The 21,453-nt window shown below is 39.7% G+C and overlaps 1 long non-coding RNA gene across 1 annotated transcript in view; it reads right to left on the reverse strand.

The window, feature by feature from the left end:
- Positions 1-20,195, reverse strand: part of LOC309658266 — a 588,006-nt gene extending 567,811 nt beyond the window's left edge. The window contains exon 1 of the long non-coding RNA XR_014262158.1: positions 20,113-20,195. This is a non-coding gene — a long non-coding RNA (uncharacterized lncRNA). The remainder of the gene's footprint in view (positions 1-20,112) is intronic.
- Between the last annotated feature and the right edge of the window lie 1,258 nt (positions 20,196-21,453).

The following is a 21,453-nucleotide window of genomic DNA, read 5'->3' on the forward strand; positions in this document are numbered from 1 at the left end:
CAAAAAAAAAAAAAAAACCCACTAGAGACAAATATTCATCTTGCACATAGATGTGAAAATTCCTCAGCAAACATTAGCAAGCCCCATCAACAATATATAAAAAGGATTGTACACAATGACCAAGTGGGATGGATCCCAGGAATGCAAGGGTAAATTAGCATCTAAAAATCAATTAACGTAATACATCATATTAATAAAAGAACAAAATCCACAAGATCATCTTAACAGTTACAGAAAAAGCATTTAAAACATCCAAATCCCATTAATATTTAAAAAAAACAAAAAACCAGTGGTCAGCAAACTTAGAACAGAATTTCCCCAATGTGATAAAAGGCATTTACAGATAACTTACAACTAACATTAAATGTAATAATGAAAATCTGAATTGTTTTCCCCTAACATCAGGAACAAGCTAAAGATATCTACTCTTGCCATTTCTATTCAACACTGTGAGTTTTATCTAGTGAAATCACTCAATAAAACAGACCAAAGAGCATCACGTTTGGAAAGAGAGAAGTAAAACTCGACACATTCACAAACAAATGATCCTGTATGTGGAAAATCTAAGGAATACACATACACACACACGCACACAAACTACTAGAACTAATAAATGAATTAAGCAAGGTCATAGGATAGAAGATCAACATACAAAATCAATTGTATTTCTACATACAAACACTGAACAATCCAGAAATGATTTTTTTGTTCCATTTATGATACCATCAAAAGAATATAGTATTTACAAATAAATTTAGTAAAAGAAGTACAAGATTTACAAAACATCATGGAAATAAAGAAGACCTAAACAAATGGAGAGACAGTCTATTTATGAATTGGAAGCTTCAGTACTGTTAAGTAGGAAATGTTCTCCAAATTGATATGTAGCTTAAATACAATCCTTATCAATAAATCAGGAGAGCTTTTTTTTTTCAGAAATTGACAAGCTGACCTCAGATTTATGTGGAAAATTCAAGGGACTCAGGATAGCAAAAACAATTTTGAAAAGAACAAAATTGGAAGAATCACATTTCCAAATTTCAAAATTACTATGAAGCTACAATAATCAGGATAGTATGGTGTTGGCATAAATATCGATATATAGATAAATGGAATAGAATGAGAATTTGAGAATTTAGGACAACACTTATGGTTAGCCTATTGATTTCAACAAAGTCACCCAGACAATTCAATGGGAGAAAAGATAGGCTTTTTAACAAATGATACTGAAACAATTAGATATCCACATGAAAAAACGTAATTAGAACCTTAACTTCACACCATACACAAAATAAAGTGGATCATAGAGCTAAATGTAGGAGCTAAAATTATAAAACAACATCAAAATCACATCCATAAAAGAAAAAAAGATAAATTGACTGTCATCAAAAACTTTAGTACTTCCAAAAGTACCATTAATGAAAAAATAAGCTATAGATTGGAAGAAAATAATTGCAAATCATACATCTGATAAGGGACTTGTATCTAGAATATATAAAGAACACGTCAATAATAAGACAACCCAATTTTTAAAAAAAGCCAGCCTCAAAAAGTTTCTCAAAATGCTAAACATAGATTTACCATATGATCCAGCAAGTCCACTCTAGGTGTCTACCCAACAGAAATGAAAACATATGTCCCACAGTCTTGTATGTGAATGTTTACAGAAGCTTTACTTGTAGCAGGCAAGAAGTGGAAGCAATCAAAATGACCATCAACTGATGAATGGATAAACTCTGTGTATCTACAATGGGATACTATTCAGAAATAAAAAGGAATGAGCTATTGATAAATGCAACAATATGAGTGGACCTCAAATGAGTGAAGTAGGCCAGGTGGAGAGGACGTGGTCTATCTAAAGCAGCCAATTATTGCCATATGGGAATATCAGCACATGGGCCTATTGTTGCTGGTTCTTCAGATTTTACAGAAGGAGTGAAAAGCAACCCTTGTATGTGAATTCTCCTCAGAGTCCATTTGTAGATTCTATCTGGTTATTTTGTTATCTGTTGTTTTATGCCAGGGACCAGAAATGTTGGCCAGCAGATCAAATCTGGCTTGTTAATGTTTTTAAATTGTCTGCAAGCTAGAATAGTTTTATATTTTTAAATACTTGGGAAAAAAAACTAAAGGGAGAAAAGTAATTTGTGGTACATAAAAGTTATTTGGCATTCAGATTTTCAGTGTTGCTAATTTGTTTATTGCCTATGACTGTTTTCATGCTTGAAACACAGAATTGAGTAGTTAGGACACAGACCTGTATATAGCACTCTTATCTCACTGCTGCTTGGTGCACTACTAATCACAATCATGCAGTTATATCTTGAGGGTATTTCAAATGTCATGCATATCACCATACAATATCTTTTTTAATTAATTAAAAATTAATATTTGTCAAAACAAGAAATGAAAAAAAAAGAGGACCTTGAATGTTGTGCTTTTAATGCAAAGTGGGATGTTAATTATTTATTATGAAATTACACAGCAAAGCATTGTGTTCATTATGCAGTGACACTCTAGCTGTGCTAAGCGATTATAATTCATTTCAACATCACCAGATGAAGAACTCATTACAATATTCCCAACTCACAGGAAAACAACAGTTAGAAAAATTAGATAATTTAAAGGGGTTATCTCATCACAGCAAAATGTCTTCACACCAAGAAGAGAAATGAACCAAACTACAATTAAAGTAAGTGTCAGATGGACCCATTTGTTAGCCAAGCAAGAGAAATTTACCAATGGTGAGTTAATTAAATCATGTTTAAATGTAGCCTCCAAATAAATACATTCAGAAAAAAATTAACTTGTTTAAACTATTAGGCTTTTAGTGAAAACAGTGGCTCAAAGTATTGAGGACATTGGGAACAACATCAATAGTCAATTAAAAACAAGGCAGATGATTTTGAATCATCTGCCTTGCTCTTAAGTTGACAGATTTTACCAATACTTTTCTGTTGTTTATTTGAAGGGTCAATGCCAAATTTGAAGTGACTAGAGAATTAGCCTCTATAAATAATTTGCATGGGATATTTATAGGGGAGAATATTTTCAGTGACTTGAAAACACTATTCAATGAAAACTGATGTGGAATCTGCTAAGATGTATTACAATTGATGGTGGTAAAAATGTATGAGGGAAAGGAAAATATATAAACAGACAAATTTATAAAAGTTATGGAAATGGAAGATACTTAAAGCCTGTGGTTATTCATTGCATTATTCATTGGCAGGTAGTTTGCAGAAAATACTTGACTCTATCATGTTATTGAACTAGCATGCCAGCAGTGACTTCATTCACCTTGTGGACTTAAGCATCATCAGTTTCATGAATTTTAGTCAAAAATATAAGCAGAAGAAGTTCACTACCACCCAGAAGTTCAATAACTTAGCAGTGGTAAAGTTTTATTGTAAATTTTTTGAGTGGAGGACCAAGAGTGAAATTTTTCTGAACAAAAAGAATTGCTCTCAACAAATACTGAGTACTAGATGGCTTTGAAAATTAGCTGTTGCTTCAGACTTCATAATATTTCTGACTAAATTCAACCTAAAATTACAAGACAAAATAGTGTATGATACCATAATGTACCATACATTGTGGTTAAGTAATTTCAACGTCAACTTGTTTTGATCACTAGTAATGGCAAGCCGTATTGTGCACTTCCCATGCCGTAAAAACTAAAACAAGAAGTGAGTTTTTCATTTCCATGTGAATTTGTAGCATTTTTTTTTTCTGAGTTAAAACTGCAGTTCTAGCAACATTTTTCAGACCTCAATGAAAGTGAGAAGAAAATTGCCAAATTTCAAAACTCATGTTACTGCAATTGAGGAGCTTCCACTTAATCCTCAAATGAAAATGATGAATCAGCAATGTAATGACATGGTAAAAAGAAAATATTAAGAGAAGGATCTAATAGAATTCTATAAATGCCTTCTAAGCAATGGATGTTTCCAATTAAAATCATATACTTAATGATACCACTCAATGGGAAAAGAAGAGTCTCTTCAATCCAGTGTTGTGACAACTGGAAATTCGCATGCAAAAAAGTGAGGTTAGAACCCTAACTTATACCACATACAAAAATTAACTTGAAATGAACCAACCTAAATAAAGAGGCTAAAACCATAAAACTCTTCAAAAAAATGCAGAGGTAATCTTTATAACCTTGAATTTCATGATGAATTTTAGATATGACACCAAAAGCATGAAAAACAAAAGAAAAATAGATAAATTAAACTTTATCAAAATCAAAAACTTTTATGCATCAATGGACACTATCAACAAAGTGAAAAGATAATCTACAGAATGGGAGAAAATATTTGTAAATCATATATCTGATAAGGGTCTAGTACCCGGAATCTATGAAGAACTCCTACAACCCAACAACAAAATAACAAACAATCCAATTTTAAAATGGGCAAAGGAATTAGGCAGACATTTCTCCAAAGAAGATTTATAAATGGCCAATAAGTACCTGAAATGATGCTCCTTGTTAGTCATTAGGGAAATGCACATCAAAATCACAATGAAGTACCACTTCACTGCCTCACACCCATAGGATGAGCTATTATCAAAGAAACAAAAACAAAAAAAAACAGAACATGGTAAGTGTTGGCAAGGATGTGGAGAAATTGGAACCTTTGTGCATTGCTGATGGGAATGTAAAGTGGTACAACTGCTGTGGAAAAATTTGTCAGTTTCACAGAAAGATAGACATAGAATTACCATATGACTCAGTGATTCCACTCCTAGGTATATACCACCCCCACTCCCAACTGAAAGCTACTACTCAAACAAATACATGTATAAACATATTTATAGCAACATTATTCACGATAGCCAAAGGTGGAAACCTCTGAAGTGTCTATCATAAACATAATAGATACATATATACCATAAAAGATAAATTATGATATATACATTTACCAAGGCATGAAGTACTGCTACAATGTGGATGAAACTTGAAAACATTAGGCTAAGTAAAATATGCCAAAAAAGGTCAGATATTGTGTGATTCCACTTATATGAAATAATCAGAATAGGGAAGTCTACAGGGTCCAAAAGCAGACTGGTAGTTGCCAGGGACTGAGGTAAGGGGAAAATGGAATGCAACTTCTTAATGAGTGCCAGATTTGCTTTTATAGTGATAAAATGTTTGGAACTAGATAGAGGTGATGGTTGCAAAACATTATGAATGCACTAAATGCCATATTAAATGGGTTAATTTTATGTTATATGAGTTTTACCTCAATTTTAAAAAATTCACATGCTCATGGATTGATATTATTTGTTTGATAGGACCTATCTATGCAAAAATAAATTTTCAAAGATGAAATATATAAACTTTAGTCACAGATCAGATGAGTATTACCAGATGAGTATTTACAATCAATTTTGATTATTGGAAATACTAATTTGACCCCAATTAAAAGAGATGTTAATGGAAAAAGAGATCTAATGGAAAACTGATGAATTCATAAAAGTGCTAACAAAAGATCAAGATGAAAAAAAAATTAATTACATGGGACTGAGTGAACTGATGAGGATGATTATAATTTTTGTGGCTTTCTGTTTGAATTAAAAAAAAAAAAATTCCCACAGGGACTCAGAGGCAAAAAATGTACAAATCAATTTTCACTGCAAAGAAAAGGAGCTGTTACAGTGGAGGATTACTGGACTGAAAGTCAATATTATGACATAGTATGAGTGTGTTTCGTGTTTGGTAATTGCAACCACTGTTGCTTTTGTTGTGGTCATCCAAAAAAAATAAAAGGAATGTTAGATAACCATAAAAAAAAAAAAGAGATGTTACCCCCCCATTCCATTCTTTTCATTAGTAGACCTGTATTACAAAAGAAAAAAATTATCTAATATTATATTTGTATTTTGTCAACAAAAACATTGCAGAAATTTGTTTTCTGTCTTGTTAAACAAGTATGCATATTAGATCTCTATTTCTGCATAGCAAATTACCACAAAATTAGAAGCTTAAAACAGTACCCACTTATTATCTCAAAGTTCTGCAGGTCAGAAGTCTTAGTATGGCATTCCTGAGTTCTCTGCTCAGTCTCACAAGGCTGAAGTCTGTCATCTGGGCTACATTATCAGTTGGAGTTGAGGTCCTATTCCAAGCTCATTCAGATTGTTGGCAGAATTCAGTTCCTTGGTTATAGGACTGAGGTCTTTGTTTTCTTGTTAACTGTCTGGCTAAAGGTCTCTCTCAGATCCTGGAGGCTGCCCTCAGGTCCTAACCACAGCTTGGCAACTTACTTCTTCAAAGCCAGCAAGAGAATCTCGGTCTGCTTTGACAAAGTCTTGTATAACATAACATAATCACAGAAATGACAATCCCATTACCTTTGTTATATAATTAAACCTGATCAAGGGGTGAAATCTCATCATAGTTGTGGCCCTACCCACACTCAAGAAGAGGGCGGTATGTCATTGGTATAAACCAAAAAGCAGAAATCTTCAGGGCTATCTTAGAATTCTGCCTGCTTCCTACATGATATCCTCAATTTTGCCCCTTGGTCTTCAAAATCTAAAATATTTACTATCTGACCCTTTACAGAAAAAACTTGCCTTCTCCTGCTCCAGCTGATTTCCTTCAATGTGTGATTTCAGCTGCACACACCCACCCTGATTCTTGTAGACTGAAAGCATGTGCACAGGAAGAGGTGTATCCCCCAAACAAAAAATTGGAGTATTTCTGTGAACTCAGACAAGAATAAAAACTACCTCAGCTCTGTACCTGCTCATCTGGTGTCTAGCTGTTCTCAGTTTCCTCCAGAATAAACTCTTTGCCAGCATTCTGTATTAGCATTTGAGACTGAAAAGTGAGGGCAGTGCCCAGATGTTTCTGAGCATCTCAGCTTCCTGTTTTCCAACACTGTAAAAATCCATTTCTCCTCAGCTCCTTGTTTTTCTCAACAGAATATATTGACTGTACGATTCTCCCAACAGTTTTAAATGCCTTCTGTTTCAAACACACAATTTCTTTGGGAGCTGAGATTGATTTCTGAACTACGTTCTGTTTCATTGTTTTCCTGCCCAGCCCTGTATTGGTACCATTCTACTTCAACTACAGTAGCTTGTTGTTCCATTTTCCTGATAGGGTTAGTTTTTTTTGATACGCTTCTTTTCATGAATCTTTCTCATGTGACTTATCTGCTTTTTGTTTTTGTTTTTGTTTTTTACCACTTAAACAAATGTATTTATCTCCACATTCTGGATCAGAAAACTGAAGAGCAATGAGATGCAATGTCTTTCCCCAGGTGTGTGTCAAAGCAAAGGTTGGATCTCAGGGGTGTCGGTCTCCTCTTTGGAGTTTTGTATTTTTGTTTGTGTTTAGACTTTTTAATTCCATTTGTTTTTTGCTCTTTCCCAGTACTTTGTAAAACCCTGCTTGAACTGTTTGAACATCAGCTGTGATAATCGCACCCTAGGGTGTTTGCCCGAGGCAGCTCCTAACTCAAAGGATGTACAGCTGGGTTACCACATCTCTGGGGGCCTTGTGTGATGGGGGCCATTGCAGAAGGCAAAAGTTAGAGCATCTCGAAGAGGGGGTAAAACTTAGGGGGCAGGGTCATGGGTCATTTTATAAAACTTTTCACTTGAAAATAATTCCCAGCTTACAGAGGAGCTGCCTGAATAGTAGAGAGCATACTGTTTACCCAGATTTCACCTTGCTTTATCGTTCTGTTCCATTTGCCTTCTCTCTGTCCATACACACGACTACTCTTCTTCCTGAACGTTAGAAAGTAAATTGCATACATTATTGCCATTTATCCCTAACTATTTCAGTGCACATTTCCTAAGAAGGATATTCTTTTCTACAACCACAATACAGTTCTCAGCTTCAGTGAATTGAACATTAATATAGAAATTTTATCTAATCTGCTGATGGCATTTCTTGTCAATTTATCCAATAATGTCTTATATTGCATTGTTTTTCCTCCAATACAGAATCCCATCTAGCATCACATATTCTATTTAGCTATCATGTCTGGAGTGTCCTTTAATTAGTAAAAGTTCCCCAGACTTTCTTCTACTTTTATCACATTACCAGTTTTGAATAATAAAATGTTTGGGCCTTTTAGGGAAAGATGGGCACATTCCCTTTGGGAACTCAGTGAGCAGGCAGAGGGCCCCCCCTCATCAGAGCGGTGATGGGCCACCTTTTCCAGGATGAGGGTTTTCCCACCAAAAAGGATAAGCTGTTTGCTAAGGTGGATCTGTCCAAGGAGAAAAGGGAAAAGACAGCAAGTTGCCTTGAAACCAACTAGGTCAGTGTCAGCCTCCCAGTATCCAGGGCCTCCTCCTTCCATCCCTCCTGGTGAGTCTGTGTCTCCCATAAGGACCCACCAGCAGGTGGCAAGGGTGCCAGGTCCCCCAGGCTGCTGTCACCACTGCCATCTGCTCTGTATTAAGGGGTATGTCTCCTCCACTGAGCCCCAGAGTCTCCTTCCATCCATGCAGAACCTTCTCTGAAGGGGATAATCTGTCTTTCCTACCCATAGAAAATATTCTTTAAAAAATACTTGTTCAAATAGGACAGTGATGTCCTCTGTCTCTGCCACATTTGAGGTTAAGGTTTAGGGCATCTTAGTAGCTCATGCTTGGATAAAGGGGGAGCACCACCTCCTAGGGAGCACCTGATTTGTCCCCCAGAAGAGCCTGTTCATGGAGGGATGTTGACAGTGGTATTGCATATCCATTACCATCCAGCATTTCTTCATTTCCATCTACTCAGAGAGGATTTAAAATAATTTTTAAATATTTTTGCTTGATTTTATCATTTAAAAGTTGCACAAAAACAACAACGAAATTATTACAAAAGTCTCTAAGAGCTGTGAAGGTGAGAAATACGGTCAAGTCCTAAGCCCAGGTACTGGCTCAAGCAGCCCTTTTCCCTAAGCCTTCACTCTCCTGAACTTTACATGGCGGTGGGGTGGATGGGGCCACACGGGCCTGCTAAGGCCAGAAATCCTCCATGAAGAATGAAAGACAAGTGGCCTCATGTATCACCAATGTGAGAATTGCAGTCTGAGGAGGCTGGGCCCTGAGTTTGGAAGAGTGGGGAGAAATCTGTGTTTCTCAGTCTCTTGGTGGGAAAAACTGACGCTTTTACCCAGATGCCTTTCCCTTCCTTAGGAAGACTGGGGAGACGGGCCCTGAGCTTGGCCTTAGTGAGGTAGAGAGCAGTCCATGACTTCCCCTCACCCACCTGGCACATGCTCTAAGAGCTGGACTTCCAGGTGTGTGTGTGTGTGTGTGTGTGTGTGTGTGTTTGTGTGTGTGTGTGTGTGTGTGTGTGTGTAGCTGTAGGGACAGCAGCTGGGGGTTTTGTCTCCCTCTCTGCACAAATGAAAATGTTTATCATTTATGTAACCTCACTTCCTGTCTCAAGGCCAGAGAGGGTGCAAACAGCTCAGTGGGTGCACCATGAGCTATTGGGTGGGTGACCTTAGCTACTGACTGTTGGATGCAGTGTACCTAAGGGGAGCTGGGGATGAGGTGGTGGCATAAAGCAGTTTCCCTTCTGTGTTCTTTTTCCCCCAAATGGGAGAATGGCAGAGGGGACGTGGGGGAAGATTCAGAGGAATTTCCTAGCAAAACTAGAAGAAGCAGTAGGACATGCAGTTCATCAGCTTGGACATCTTTTGACATATTCGGGGACCTCTCAGTTCTGTCTCCAGCCCTGGGACAGGAACTGGATTCAAAAGTAGGAACATAGAAATGGTCCCCAGGCTTAGGTCAGGTTTCCCCACCTTCCCCACTTGACGAGATAGCCCAACTGTTAAGTGATTCAGGGATGGGAACATTTTCCTGAAAGTACCAGAAACAGACTTTGAACTTGACCATGACGTGGATGGGCTCCTTTTGGAAAGGAAGGCCGTCCTCCTGGAATCTTTGCCTGGTTCTCGGCTGCATGTCTTCTTTGCAGGCAAAGGGATCACCCAGCCATCAGTGGTGGGAATGCCCACAGTGCAGCTACATGGGGAAAATGAGACAGGATGAAGAAAAGTGTGGGGACGGTGAGTGAGAAATGAAGAAACTGAATGAAGAAGAGAAAGGATCAACCATCTGGTTGGAAGGGATGGAATGTCCCTATTTTCCTTAATTGAGACTCCTGCCTTGTCATCTTCACGAGCTTGGTGCAGCCCTGACAGGATCCTTCAGGGACACCCTCACCTCATGCTCTACAGGAGGGTCCTGCAGGCTTCTCAGGGGGAAACTCTTGCTCCCACTCAGCCCACCAAAGTCAGTGTGGGCAAAGTGTGGGCAAAGGCACCAAATGCTTCTCATGTTCACCCATGTACACTGGGGCAAAGGCAATGGATAGTTTAAGGTAATGACTGCTGGAAAAGAAGTTTTCAAAGAGGTGGGAGACACCAAACAAAGGGGCAGAAGTTTTGTGGGACATTCTCATGGACGGTGTGGTACAAGAAGTCCCGGGCCCTCCTGAGAGACCACTGTTGGTCTTCATGCCCAGAGAGGTGAACAAGGCAGGGGCACCCTGGGCCACGCCAATGCCTTCACTTTGTCCTACCTAATGAATCACAGGCCTAGAAAGAAATGGTTCTAATATGTAAGTCTTTGCTTATTTCTTATCCCCAAAACCCCTTTGCAGCTTGGTTTAAGTAACCAAGAGGCTGGTCTCCTGAGTTTGAGAACTACCCTTGCTCTGCTGTCTTGTATTCCAGATTGTCCCACCCATCTTGCTCGTGAGACCGTGAGCTCCCTGAGGAAAGGATCTCATCTTTCTTATACTCCGTTCTGTCACCTGCACCAAGAACAGCTTGGAACGGAGTAAGTGTTCAAAGTTTAGAACCTTTGCCTGATGGTCTGCTTCTTTCTACCCACCCAACTGTGGGTCAAATGAGGACATCTGGGTCTGCTATCCATACTGGCAGGCGTGCCTGTCTCAGTGCAAATGAAACGACCAGAGGAGAGCGCTCTGGCTGGGTTTTTGATGTGACACTGTTAGCCAGCTTTCATGTTTCAGTTTCCTTATTGTATAAACATTGCTGTTCCTTGGAGGGCTAGGTACCTGTATCCTGAAGCAACATGCGGATCTCCCTGAATTTAAATTTCATGACTGCTTTGCAGAGACGTCATGGGTAGCAACAGGATCCCTGATATTGAGGGGTGGTGATGTGTAGCTTCTCCAGCTCCCTGAGGCTAAAAATCCCCTGGCTCCCTGCGTCTCCTCCAAGAGCTGTAACCTCATTATGCAGTGAAGACTGTCTTTCGTGGGGAAGGATGAGGGATCAGAGCTGCCTGGTATTACACACACAGAGACTCAGAGGGAGTCTTATTTGTGGCTTTCACTTTTCATTTGGCTTCTTCTGCTCAAATCAAAGAGGTTAAAATTAAGGACCTGAGAGAAGAATCAAAATATTAACAGCTTTTTGTTTGTTTGTTTTACTATTTCCCCTGTCCTCTTCGGATGACAGTTTAAGGTCATAGGGAAATAAGCTCAGGCTATGGGACCTGGTTTGTCATGACAATCAGGTTTGTCATTATTCTCTGTGTGACCTTTGGCAAGGTCATGTCTCATGGTCACTATTTCTTCAGCCATAAGATGGAAATATCAACTCACCTGATGGGTTATTTTAAATGAAAGAGAAATCCAGCTGTCAGTTGTCCTCTTGTCTTGGGGATCCTTTGCTTCTGTGGGCCGTCTCTGTGATCACCCAGCACCCACTCAGATGCAGATCTCAGCCCCTCCTCAAGCTCCTCTAAAGGACCAACTCACACAAGTGTCTTCATGAGCAAGGTCAATTTTGCTGAAGCTTTTGCAAGATTGAAAAGGAAGTTTATATTACATACATGATTTTTTTTCAACTTTCATTACTTGTTTTTTGCTCTCCTAAAGAGCTTCAGCTGAGCTGTCATAAGTATGATAAGGGAATCAGTGCTCTTCTTTTCAACCCTTCATGCACAGAGGGACCAGTCTGCCTGGCCCCTCTCATTCCCTCTTGGGGAACTTGAGTTCCTTACCTTGTCATAGTTATGTAGAATAGTTTTCCACCCTCTTAATCCTTGGGGTCTAGCCCCTGAGGCTCTGAAATCCTAAAGGACTTATGAAAACAAATGCCTTCCTTCCACATGCATTGATCCCTAACGAATATCCTGCAAACCGAACTTCATCACTATGTCTGCTTCTGGAGAACTCAACCTGTGGCATGTTATTACGGGACCTACATCCTTGACCTCTTAAGGAATGCCTGGAACCGTGCTAAATATTATGGGGTTTATAAAGGAAATACACAAGTTCTGGTACTCAAGGAACACCATAGGGAGACAGAATACACATACACCCCCCTTAAAAAGCTAAGTAATAATGCAACATTATTTACGTGAAAATATGTGAACTTGCATGATTACATGGCAAAATGAAAGGTAGAGAGAATATATACAGAAAATTAACAATAAGACCAGGTTAGTTCAGGGATTTTTCAGGCTTGTGTGGGCTCTAAAGTTTGAGGGGAACTGGGATAAGCATTCTAACATGTAATTGAAAAATGTTTTCCCTTTTAGGAGGAAATAGGCAGACTGGCCTTCTCAATTCGTGATAAACAAACAGATCAAATTCAGCTACTCATCCCAAGAGTCCTTGCAGTTCTTTTGGAAATTGCAAAACCAGAGCCTAGAAATCACTGGGACTGCTGCCGCGTGGAGGAGCCACGCTTGTTTTAATACTGCTGACCTGGCAGCTTAAAGGGTCATCTTGATGTATTAGGTGCACAACATGTTGGGCAGACTTAAGGAGATTCTGCAAGGTTGTAGATAAGAAGGTTTGGCAAAGACAAAGTCTGTGCTCAGTTACGGTGCTCCAAACTTGCCTCCCAGACAGCTTCCTATTCAGTTCTAAGTGTCAGATGGCAGGGCCTCTGTCATCTCAAACCCTGGGTCCCTTTAATACAAGCATGACGAGGAAGGTCTACTAGGCATTTGTAGGATGGGCAAATATATGAGCTGAGCACAGGAAGAAAAGAACACTCTTCCGTGCTGCCTTGCTCATTCATTCATTCACTCATTCAACATTGTTTATCGAATGCCTATTATGCAGGGAAGAGCTTCAAGATGGCGGAAGAGTAAGACGCGGAGATCACCTTCCTCCCCACAGATACATCAGAAATACATCTACACGTGGAACTGCTCCTACAGAACACCCACTGAACGCTGGCACAGGACCTCAGACCTCCCAAAAGGCAAGAAACTCCCCACGTACCTGGGTAAGGCAAAAGAAATAAGAAACAACAGAGACAGAAGAATAGGGATGGGACCTGCACCAGTGGGAGGGAGCTGTGAAGGAGGAAAGATTTCCACACACTAGGAAGGCCCTTCGCGGGCGGAGACTGCGGGTGGCAGAGGGGGGAAGCTTCGGAGCCACGGAGGAGAGCGCAGCCACAGGGGTGAGGAGGGCAAAGCAGAGAGGTTCCCGCATGGAGGAGCGGTGCCGAGCAGCACTCACCAGCCCGAGAGGCTTGTCTGCTCAGCCGCCGGGGCAGGCGGGGCTGGGAGCTGAGGCTCGGGCTTCGGTCGGATCGAAGGGAGAGGACTGGGGCTGGCGGCGTGAACACAGCCTGAAGCGGCTAGTGCGCCACGGCTAGCCGGGAGGGAGTCCGGAAAAAGGTCTGCAGCTGCCGAACAGGCAAGAGACTTTTTCTTGCCTCTTTGTTTCCTGGTGCGCGAGGAGAGGGGATTCAGAGCGCAGCCTAAACGAGCTCCAGAGATGGGCGTGAGCCGTGGCGATCAGCGCGGACCCCAGAGACGGGCGTGAGACGCTAAGGCTGCTGCTGCCGCCACCAAGAAGCCTGTGTGCGAGCACAGGTCACTCTCCACACCGCCCCTCCCAGGAGCCTGTGCAGCCCGCCACCGCCAGGGTCCCGTGATCCAGAGACAACTTCCCCGGGAGAACGCACGGCGCGCCTCAGGCTGCTGCAACGTCACGCTGGCCTCTGCCGCCGCAGGGTCGCCCCGCATCCGTACCCCTCCCTCCCCCGGCCTGAGTGAGCCAGAGCCCCCGAAGCAGCTGCTCCTTTAACCCCGTCCTGTCTGAGTGAAGAACAGACGCCCTCAGGTGACCTACACGCAGAGGCAGGGCCAAATCCAAAGCTGAACCCCGGGAGCTGTGCGAACAAAGAAGAGAAAGGGAAATTTCTCCCAGTAGCCTCAGGAGCAGCGGATTAAAGCTCCACAAACAACTTGAGGTACCCTGCATCTGTGGAATACCTGAATAGACAACGAATCATCCCAAATTGAGGAGGTGGAATTTGGGAGCAATGATATATATATATTTTTCCCTTTTTCTCTTTTTGTAAGTGTGTATCTGTATGCTTCTGTGTGTGATTTTGTCTGTATAGCTTTGCTTTTACCATTTGTCCTAGGGTTCTGTCTGTCCGTTTTCTTTTTGTTTTTTTTTTATTACTTAAAAAATTTTTTTTCTTAATAATTATTTTTTATTTTAATAACTTTATTTTATTTTATTTTCTTCTTTCTTTCTTTCATTTTCTCTTCCCTTTTATTCTGAGCCATGTGGAGGACAGGCTCTTGGTGCTCCAGCCAGGCATCAGGGCTGTGCCACTGAGGTGGGAGAGCCAAGTTCAGGACACTGGTCCACAAGAGACCTCCCAGCTCCATGTAATACCAAACGGCGAAAACCTCCCAGAGATCACCATTTGAACGCCAACACCCAGCTCCACTCAACAACCAGCAAGCTACAGTGCTGGACACCCTATGCCAAACAACTAGCAAGACAGGAACAAAACCCCATCCATTAGCACAGAGGCTGCCTAAAATCATAATAAGGTCACAGACACCCCAAAACACACCACCAGACGTGGACCTGCCCAACAGACAGACAAAATCCAGCCTCATCCACCAGAACACAGGCACTAGTCGCCCCCACCAGGAAGCCTACACAACCCACTGAACCAACCTTAGCCACTGAGGACAGACACCAAAAACAACAGGAACTATGAACCTGCAGCCTGTGAAAAGGAGACCCCAAACACAGTAAGATAAGCAAAATGAGAAGACAGAAAAACACACAGCAGATGAAAGAGCAAGGTAAAAACACACCAGACCTAACAAATGAAGAGGAAATAGGCAGTCTACCTGAAAAAGAATTCAGAATAATGATAGTAAAGATGATCCAAAAATCTTGGAAATAGCATGGAGAAAATACAAGAAACATTTAACAAGGACCTAGAAGAACTAAAGAGCAAACAAACAGTGATGAACAACACAATAAATGAAATAAAAAATTCTCTAGAAGGAATCAATAGCAGAATAACTGAGGCAAAAGAACGGATAAATGACCTGGAAGATAAAATGCTAGAAATAACTACTACAGAGCAGAATAAAGAAAAAAGAATGAAAAGAATTGAGGACAGTCTCAGAGACCTCTGGGACAACATTAAAAGCAGGAACATTCGCATTATAGGGGTCCCAGAAGAAGGAGAGAAAAAGAAAGAGACTGAGAAAATATTTGAAGAGATTATAGTTGAAAACTTCCCTAATATGGGAAAGGAAATAGTTAATCAAGTCCAGGAAGCACAGAGAGTCCCATACAGGATAAATCCAAGGAGAAACACGCCAAGACACATATTAATCAAACTATCAAAAATTAAATACAAAGAACAAATATTAAAAGCAGCAAGGGAAAAACAACAAATAACACATAAGGGAATCCCCATAAGGTTAACAGCTGATCTTTCAGCAGAAACTCTGCAAGCCAGAAGGGAGTGGCAGGACATATTTAAAATGATGAATGAGAAAAACCTACAACCACGATTACTCTACCCAGCAAGGATCTCATTCAGATTTGATGGAGAAATTAAAACCTTTACAGACAAGCAAAAGCTAAGAGAATTCAGCACCACCAAACCAGCTTTACAACAAATGCTAAAGGAACTTCTGTAAGCAGGAAACACAAGAGAAGGAAAAGATCTACAATAACAAACCCAAAACAATTAAGAAAATGGTAATAGGAACATACATATCGATAATTACCTTAAATGTAAATAGATTAAATGCTCCAACCAAAAGACCTAGATTGGCTGAATGGATACAAAAACAAGACCCATATATATGCTGTCTAGAAGAGACCCACTTCAGACCTAGGGACACATACAGACTGAAAGTGAGGGGATGGAAAAAGATATTCCATGCAAATGGAAATCAAAAGAAAGCTGGAGTAGCAATTCTCATATCAGACAAAATAGACTTTAAAACAAAGACTATTACAAGAGACAAAGAAGGACACTGCATAATGATCAAGGGATCAATCCAAGAAGATATAACAATTGTAAATATTTATGCACACAGCATAGGAACACCTCAATACATAAGGCAAATACTAGCAGTTATAAAAGGGGAAATCGACAGTAACACAATCATAGTAGGAAACTTTAACACCCCACTTTCACCAATAGACAGATCATCCAAAATGAAAATAAATAAGGAAACACAAGCTTTAAATGATACATTAAACAAGATGGACTTAATTGATATTTATAGGACATTCCATCCAAAAACAACAGAATACATATTCTTCTCAAGTGCTCATGGAACATTCTCCAGATAGATCATATCTTGGGTCACAAATCAAGCCTTGGTAAATTTAAGAAAATTGAAATCATATCAAGTATCTTTTCCGACCACAATGCTATGAGACTAGATATCAGTTACAGGAAAAAATCTGTAAGAAATACAAACACATGGAGGCTAAACAACACACCACTTAATAACCAAGAGATCACTGAAGAAATCGAAGAGGATATCAAAAAATACCTAGAAACAAATGACAATGAAAACACGATGACACAAAACCTATGGGATGCAGCAAAAGCAGTTCTAAGAGGGAAGTTTATAGCAATACAATCCCACCTTAAGAAACAAGAAACATCTCAAATCAATAACCTAACCTTACACCTAAAGCAGTTAGAGAAAGAAGAACAAAAAAACCCCAAAGTTAGCAGAAGGAAAGAAATCATAAAGATCAGATCAGAAATAAATGAAAAAGAAATGAAGGAAACGATAGCAAAGATCAATAAAACTAAAAGCTGGTTCTTTGAGAAGATAAACAAAGTTGATAAACCATTAGCCAGACTCATCGAGAAAAAAGGGAGAAGACTCAAATCAATAGAATTAGAAATGAAAAAGGAGAAGTAACAACTGACACTGCAGAAATACAAAGGATCATGAGAGATTACTACAAGCAACTGTATGCCAATAAAATGGACAACCTGAAAGAAATGGACAAATTATTAGAAATGCACAACCTTCCGGGACTGAACCAGGAAGAAATAGAAAACATGAACAGACCAATCACAAGCACTGAAACTGAAACTGTGAGAAAATCTTCCAACAAACAAAAGCCCGGGACCAGATGGCTTCACAGGCAAATTCTTTCAAACGTTTAGAGAAGAGCTAACATCTACCCTTCTCAAATTCTTCCAAAATATAGCAGAGGGAGGAACACTCCCAAACTCATTCTATGAGGCCACCATCACTCTGGTACCAAAACCAGACAAAGAGGTCACAAAGAAAGAAAACTACAGGCCAATATCACTGATGAACATAGAGGCAAAAATCCTCAACAAAATACCAACAAACAGAATCCAACAGCACATTAAAAGGATCATACAACATGATCAAGTGGGGTTTATCCCAGGGATGCAAGGATTCTTCAATATATGCAAATCAATCAATGTAATACACCATATAAACAAATTGAAGAAGAAAAACCGTATGATCGTCTCAATAGATGCAGAGAAAGCTTTTGACAAAATTCAACACCCATTTATGATAGAAACCCTCCAGAAAGTAGGCATAGAGGGAACTTTCCTCAACATAATAAAGGCCATATAACAAACCCACAGCCAACATCGTCCTCAATGGTGAAAAACTGAAACCATTTCCACTAAGATCAGGAACAAGACAAGGTTGCCCACTCTCACCACTATTATTCAACATAGTTTTGGAAGTAGCCACAGCAATCAGAGAAGAAAAAGAAATAAAAGGAATCCAGATTGGAAAAGAAGAAGTGAAGCTGTCACTGTTTGCAGATGACATAATACTATACATAGAGAATCCTAAAGATGCTACCAGAAAACTACTAGAGCTAATCAATGAATTTGGTAAAGTAGCAGGATACAAAATTAATGCACAGAAATCTCTTGCATTCCTATACACTAATGATGAAAAATCTGAAAGTGAAATTAAGAAAACACTCCCATTTACCATTGCAATAAAAAGAATAAAATATCTAGGAATAAACCTACCTAAGGAGACAAAAGACCTGTATGCAGAAAATTATAAGACACTGATGAAAAAAATTGAAGATGATACCAACAGATGGAGAGATATACCATGTTCTTGGATTGGAAGAATCAACATTGTGAAAATGACTCTACTACCCAAAGCAATCTACAGATTCAATGCAATCCCTATCAAACTACCACTGGCATTTTTCACAGAACTAGAATAAAAAATTTCACGATTTGTATGGAAACACAAAAGACCCCGAATAGGAAAAGCAATCTTGAAAAAGAAAAACGGAGCTGGAGGAATCAGGCTCCCTGACTTCAAGCTATACTACAAAGCTACAGTAATCAAGACAGTATGGTACTGGCACAAAAACAGAAATATAGATCAATGGAACAGGCTAGAAAGCCCAGAGATAAACCCATGCACATATGGTCACCTTACCTTTGATAAAGGAGGCAAGAATATACAATGCAGGAAAGACAGCCTCTTCAATAAGTGGTGCTGGGAAAACTGGACAGCTACATGTAAAAGGATGAAATTAGAACACTCCCTAACACCATACACAAAAATATACTCAAAATGGATTAAAGACCTAGATGTAAGCCCAGAGACTATCAAACTCTTAGAGGAAAACATAGGCAGACACTCTATGACATAAATCACAGCAAGATCCTTTTTCACCCACCTCCTAGAGAAATGGAAATAAAAATAAAAATAAACAAATGAGACCTAATGAAACTTAAAAGCTTGTGCACAGCAAAGGAAACCATAAACAAGAGGAAAAGACAACCCTCAGAATGGGAGAAAATATTTGCAAATGAAGCAACTGACAAAGGGTTAATCTCCAAAATTTACAAGCAGCTAATGCAACTCAACATTAAAAAACAAACAACCCAATCCAAAAATGGGCAGAAGACCTAAACAGACATTTCTCCACAGAAGATATACAGATTGCCAACAGACACATGAAAGAATGCTCAACATCATTAATCATTAGAGAAATGCAAATCAAAACTACAATGAGGTATCACCTCACACCGGTCAGAATGGCCATCATCAAAAAGTCTACAAACAATAGATGCTTGAGAGAATGTGGAGAAAAGGGAACCCTCTTGCACTGTTGGTGGGAATGTAAATTGATACAGCCACCATGGAGAACAGTATGGAGGTTCCTTAAAAAACTAAATATAGAACTACCATACGACCCAGCAATCCCACTACTGGGCATATACCCTGAGAAAACCATAGGTCAAAAAGAGTCATGTACCAAAATGTTCATTGCAGCTCTATTTACAATAGCCAGGACATGGAAGCAATCTAAATGTCCATCGACAGATGAATGGATAAAGAAGATGTGGCACATATATACAATGGAATATTACTCAGCCATAAAAAGAAATGAAATGGAGGTATTTGTAATGAGGTGGATGGAGTTAGAGTCTGTCATACAGAGTGAAGTAAGTCAGAAAGAGAAAAACAAATACAGTATGCTAACACATATATACGGAATCTAAGGGGGAAAAAAAAAAAAAAAAAAAAAAAGGCCATGAAGAACCTAGTGGCAAGACGGGAATAAAGACACAGACCTACTAGAGAATGGACTTGAGGATATGGGGAGGGGGTGGGGTGAGATGTGACAGGGTAAGAGAGTGTCATGGACATATATACACTACCAAATGTAAAATAGATAACTAGTGGGAAGCAGCCGCATAGCACAGGGAGATCAGCTCGGTGCTTTGTGACCACCTAGAGGGATGGGATGGGGAGGGTGGGAGGGAGGGAGATGCAAGAGGGAAGAGAAATGGGAACATATTGTATATGTATAACTGATTCACTTTGTTATAAAGCAGAAGCTAACACACCATGGTAAGGCAATTATACTTCAATAAAGATGTTAAAAAAAAAAAAAAAAAAAAGAGTCATGTGACACAATGTTCATTGCAGCTCTATTTACAGTAGGCAGGACATGGAAGCAACCAAAGTGTCCATCAACAGATGAATGGATAAAGAAGATGTGGCACATATATACAATGGAATATTACTCAGCCATAAAAAGGAACGAAACTGTGTTATTTGTAGTGAGGTGGATGGACCTAGAGACTGTCATACAAGTGAAGTAAGTCAGAAAGAGAAAAACAAATACCGTATGCTAACACATATATATGGAATCTAAAAAAAAAAAAGGAAAAAAAAACGTCATGAAGAACCTAGTGGCAAGATGGGAATAAAAATGCAGACCTACTAGAGAATGGACTTGAGGATATGGGGAGGGGTAAGGGTAAGCTGGGACAAAGTGAGAGAGTGGTATGGACATATATACACTACCAAACGTAAAATAGATAGCTAGTGGAAAGTAGCTGCATAGCACAGGGAGATCAGCTCGGTGCTTTGTGACCACCTAGAGGGGTGGGATAGGGAGGGTGGGAGGGAGGGAGACGCAAGAGGGAAGAGATAGGGGAACATATGTATATGTATAACCGATTCATTTTGTTATAAAGCAGAAACTAACACACCATTGTAAAGAAATTATACTCCAATAAAGATGTTAAAAAAAAAAAAGAAAGCCTATTATGTGCCAGGAACTACACTGAGCACTGACCTCAGAGGTTAATAAGGGCTTGTGGGAGCAAGAGACCATAAAAAATAATGTCAATACATAAGGCAAAATGGGGGCAAGGCTCTTCAGCACAGGCTAGTGGGAAGAGCTTTTCTAAAGAGAAGACAAATAAATGGAAACCATAGAACCAGAAAAAGTTGACAAGGTGGCAGGTGGGATGGGGGGATGTAATTTTAGGCTGGGAGACGAGCATGTGGAGGGAGGCTGGGACAGAAGGTAGCACGGCTTATTTGCAGAACTGCAAAGAGGCCAGTTGTCTGGAGCTGATCAAAGGAGGGAGTAGGTAACTCAGATGAGGATAAAAAAGAGGCAGGGGCAGATCACTCAAGAACATGTTCAGGAGTTTGGATTTTGACCCAAGAGCAAAAGGAAGCTATTTAAACTTGAATCATGATCCAGTTAAATTTAAAAGCACATTCCTCCTGCAGGGTGGAGAAAAGATGCTCCCAGATAACGAGCAAAGCTCATGGAGGACCAGTAATGATGGAAATTTTCTTTGTCTCTTTGTCTTTGTTCCCTTTGTCTAGTCTTTCTCTCTCTTTCTGGTGGCC

Source organism: Balaenoptera physalus, assembly GCF_965194825.1.
Source record: "Balaenoptera physalus genome assembly, chromosome: 3".
NCBI classification, from domain to species: Eukaryota; Metazoa; Chordata; class Mammalia; order Artiodactyla; family Balaenopteridae; genus Balaenoptera; species Balaenoptera physalus.